Source organism: Bombus affinis, unplaced genomic scaffold, assembly GCF_024516045.1.
Source record: "Bombus affinis isolate iyBomAffi1 unplaced genomic scaffold, iyBomAffi1.2 ctg00000604.1, whole genome shotgun sequence".
Lineage (NCBI taxonomy): Eukaryota > Metazoa > Arthropoda > Insecta > Hymenoptera > Apidae > Bombus > Bombus affinis.
Genome location: NW_026109218.1, coordinates 15,001 through 20,000, shown reverse-complemented (window position 1 = coordinate 20,000; position 5,000 = coordinate 15,001). Strand labels below are relative to the sequence as shown.

The 5,000-nt window shown below is 54.1% G+C and overlaps 1 pseudogene; it reads left to right on the top strand.

Moving 5' to 3' along the window:
• Positions 1 to 5,000, top strand: part of LOC126928149 (large subunit ribosomal RNA) — an 11,018-nt pseudogene that overhangs the window by 1,849 nt on the left and 4,169 nt on the right.

Below are 5,000 nucleotides of genomic sequence, written 5' to 3'. Positions count from 1 at the left end.
GGCCCTGGAGGACTGACGTGGAGAAGGGTTTCGTGTGAACAGCCGTTGCACACGAGTCAGTCGATCCTAAGCCCTAAGAGAAATCCTATGCAGATGAGGTGTCCTAAGATCATACAAATTGCAACAAACAAATAAAAATTGAGCGAAAGAAACACACCCATTGGGCGAAAGGGAATCCGGTTCCTATTCCGGAACCCGGCAGCGGAACCGCATACCATTCGGGCCCTCGTAAGAGTGTTCGTCGGGGTAACCCAAAATGACCTGGAGACGCCGTCGGGAGATCCGGGAAGAGTTTTCTTTTCTGTATAAGCGTTCGAGTTCCCTGGAAACCTCTAGCAGGGAGATAGGGTTTGGAACGCGAAGAGCACCGCAGTTGCGGCGGTGTCCGGATCTTCCCCTCGGACCTTGAAAATCCAGGAGAGGGCCACGGTGGAGGTGTCGCGCCGGTTCGTACCCATATCCGCAGCAGGTCTCCAAGGTAAAGAGCCTCTAGTCGATAGATTAATGTAGGTAAGGGAAGTCGGCAAATTGGATCCGTAACTTCGGAATAAGGATTGGCTCTGAGGAGCGGGGCGTGTCGGGCTTGGTCGGGAAGCGGGTTTGGCTGACGTGCCGGGCCTGGGCGAGCTGAACGGGACGCGGCGTATCTCTCTCTCGGGGGGGATATCGTCGCGCACCCCGGATCCGAGCTCGGTCCCGTGCCTTGGCCTCCCGCGGATCTTCCTTGCTGCGAGGCTTCCGTGGCGGTTTTACCGTCGCGGTCGTTCTCTTCGGCCGCCATTCAACGCTCAGCTCAGAACTGGCACGGACTAGGGGAATCCGACTGTCTAATTAAAACAAAGCATTGCGATGGCCCCCAAGGGTGTTGACGCAATGTGATTTCTGCCCAGTGCTCTGAATGTCAACGTGAAGAAATTCAAAAAAGCGCGGGTAAACGGCGGGAGTAACTATGACTCTCTTAAGGTAGCCAAATGCCTCGTCATCTAATTAGTGACGCGCATGAATGGATTAACGAGATTCCCTCTGTCCCTATCTACTTCCCGCAGGGAGGGCTCGCTTTGCGAGCCTATGGGGGCTGGCAAACCCACGTTCCCGCAGCCAGGGGGACCGTCGGGACAAGCGTCCCGTTACGTGAGTCCCTATGTACACCGCAAGGAAGGTTGCCGGCGGAGAGAGGCAGCCTCACTCTCTCCAAGGGGCCTTGGGTAGTAGCGCACCCACGATCCTGATGCCAAGGGTGGGACCGTCGGGGAAAGTTCAGGGTTTGTAGGCGCCCTGTAAGCCCCGCTTACGTGAGTCCCATCTGGGTCTGCCGAGCTCGGTTAGCAGGACGCCGGGCCGGTAGTGACGTGGCCGTACATCCACACGATAGTCCCACCAGCGACTTAGGCTGGTACCACGGGCGGGTCGAGTTATAGCCCGGAGGGAGTAGCGACCCCTCTGCTCGGCCAAAAATGGGTATGGACTCGTGGTGGCAGTGGTTGATGGCCAAGATGCTGGCAAGAGGGCCGAGTTAAGGTGTTCGTCCTACACCGAATGGTCTACGGCGTGTGAGCAGCGTCCCAACTGCTCCGGTACCGTCCCGGTAGACGGTAGGGCTTAGAAAGGGCCCCGTTCGACCTGAGACGAGCGACAGCCCCTGCAGGCCTAGCTAATCCAGGAAGCAGGGCACTGTGTGCCTTGCGCGATGGTTGGGCGTTTACCCAACCCCAATTGGTCCAGGGGACCCGGGTTACTGTATGGACAAAAAGTCTGGGAAAGTACCCGTTACCAAAAATTGCATATATGTGTGTATGTATGTCCCTATCTACTAGTTTCCAAGATGGCGGCAAGTGGGACGGACGCGTGCACGTCGCTCCGCAGTCTATAAACGAAAAAACCGGGCAAATTAAAAAGTTCGGGCGTAAAAATTAATTTAAAGCAAAGTGGGAGTGCCGAGGAAAACGTGTAGTTAAAAAGAATCGTGGAGATCGCCGAATTCAGAGCGAAAAAAGCTAATGTAAATCGCCACGTGCGAAAAGTGAGGTTAGCTGACGCGACGGATAGGAAAAACCGAAAAATCAAAGATCTCGGGAGCGAAAAATAATTCAATAGGCAGAGTTAGTGCTTAAAATAAAGTGCATGCAAAAATATTAGTGGAGATTTCCGCAATAAGCGCGGAAAAAGCAAAGAAAGTGCCGCGTGTGCGAAGCGAGGTTAGGCCACGTGGCGGACAAAAACGCGTAAATCGAAGATCTCGGGCATGAAACTAAAATAATAGGTAGTGCGAGTGCTAAAAAACATAGTGCACACCGAAAGTTTAGTGAAAATTGCCGCAATAAGCGCGGAAAAACAAAAGAAAGTGCCGCGTGCGCGAAGTGAGGTTAGGCCACGTGGCGGACAAAAACGCGAAAATCGAAGATCTCGGGCACGAAAACTAAAATAATAGATAGTGCGAGTGCTAAAAACATAGTGCACACCGAAAGTTTAGTGGAAATTGCCGCAATAAGCGCGAGAAAAGCAAAACAAAGTGCCACGTGCGGGAGGATAGGTTAGCGGACGCGCGGCAGCCATCTTGGGTCGAGCGACCGAAGCGCCGCCGCCCGGGCATCTTGGGAACCAAGAGCACGCTGCTAGGCGGCAAATTCAAATTCAAATTCAAACCCAGGGGTTTTGAACTGTGAAGAGCACGCCGCCGGACTCAGCGCGGGAGTGCTCGCGGGAACAAAGCGCCAACTGAAAGTCCGCGAGGGGGATTCAATACGCCGCTGGACATAGCCACCGGGAAGCGAACAGCCGCAGCGGCAGCCGCAAGAAGCGGCAAGGAGCCGGTGATGCCGACGCTAGGGCACTCGTCGCCAGGCGCAGAGGCCAGAGTGGTCCTCCAACCCCTGAGGAAACAGATGGAAAAGAACGAGGCCACTCCAAGCCCGAGGATACCAGAGAAGACGATGAGAGCAGGCCTGGGGAGAAACAACCCCCCCAGAGATGAGGAGAGATTGGCCGGGGAGGATAAGCGGCAAGTGCCCGATATAAAGGCACAGGCTAGTGACATAGAGAGGAAGGTCACGGCGTTCTGCTTAGACTCGGCCAGGAAAATAAACAAGGAACACGCCGCAGTAATCCTACGGCACTTCAAAGAAATGAGGGGCATTGTTGACGAGCTACTGCTCCATAATAGCTACCTGACAGGCAGGCTAGAGCAGAGTGCCGGAGATGAGAAGAATAAGGAAACGGCGATAATGAACGCCGTCAACAAAGCAACCAGGCGGCTAGAAACAGCCGTCTTGAGAACGACGCAGCAGGAACAGAGGGAGCCGACGTACGCCGAAAAAGTAAAGATAACGAGCAACAAGGTCGAGCAGACGGCGGTCAAGCCGCCCAAAAATGTGGTCATAATTCGACCGGAAAGAGAAGGTGGCGAGATTCAAACGAGCGAAGAAGCACTTGACGCGGTGTTCACCCTAGTGAATCCCCGCAAGAGAGGAATCCAAGTTACGGCCGTCCGGAAAATAAAGGGAAACGGCCTAGCCGTTGAGACGACGAAGCCGGAGAGCCTAAAAGAGTTCACCGAGAACTCGAAACTAAAGGAGGCTGGACTAAAAGCTAGCACGCCGCAGCGGAGACCCCCCAGGATGATCATCTACGACGTCCCGAGGGACATTCCAGAGAAGGAGATCCTGGCCTGCATGAGGAAGCAGAACCAAGAAAGACTAAATGAGGACGACGTTGCAGCCATCAAGTTCTGCTTCAGGACCGGCAGAAAGGATCAAGAGGAGACGAACTGGGTCATCGAAGTGCCCCCCCAGGTAAGGGAGAAACTACTGAAAGGTAAGATCTTCCTCTCATGGAACGCGTGTAGAGTTAAAGATTACATAGCAATTAGTCGCTGCTACAAGTGTCAAGGATACGGACACGTGGCAAAATATTGCCGCGTTAACTACGAAATCTGCGCGCACTGTGCAGAAAGTGGGCACAGCACTAAAGAGTGCAAAGATAAGGATGGGCACGCCACCTGCGTAAACTGCAAGAGAGCAGGGAGGAAGGGAGACCACGCAGCTTCCAACGCGAAATGCCCAATGTATACGAAAGCCTTGGAAGCAATAATAGCAAGGACGCAATATGTATAAAGAGCAACGCAGGGACAGAAGAGGACTTGGGAGGAAAAGGGAAATAAGGATCCTGCAGCACAACATGCAGCGATCCAAAACAACTCCTTATGAGATCCGGACGCAAATGGACGCCGATGGGGATGACATAATATTAATGCAAGAACCATACAGCGTCGATGGGAAAATACCCGGATTCGGCACAGGAGTCGCGATCGCCTGCAGAGGGTCGAAGCACAACCCGCCAATGGCGGCCGTAGGGATAAAATCAGAGACCCTAACGCCCCTCGAGGTCGCCGAACTCTGCACAACACACTGTTCCTGCGTGCAGATAAGCGACGGGGAAACAGAGGTGTACGCGGCAAGCCTGTACTTTCCGCCGACAGGAAACATCGAGGTCGGCGTGCAACAGTTGGAGAAGGTACTACGGTGTCTCAGAGGCAAGAGGATCATCATCGGCCTGGATGCGAACGCAAAATCACCGCTGTGGTGCAGCAGGAGCACCGACGACAGAGGCGAGGCCCTAGAGGCAGTCATAGCGCAGTACGGTCTCCATGTCCTGAATCAACCAGGACAACCCCACACGTTTGAAACAACTCGAGGGCGATCAAACATAGACGTGACGATGGCGAGCCCAGAGGCAATACTCCTTGTAAAGGGCTGGAGGATACGCGAAGATGGTACCTCCAGTGACCACCGGATACTGGAGACGCTCCTCGACTTCGGGACGAGAAGCACCACACCGCAGCTTCAGGAAAGACGCTATAACACGCGAAAAGCCAACTGGGAGGTATTTCAGAGTGCCCTCACAGAGAAAATGGAGGCACTCAAAGAAACAACCCTCCAGCAGGCAGAGGACGTCGAAAGAATGGCCGGGCAACTCCAGGCAACCCTGATAGGTGCCTGCGACAC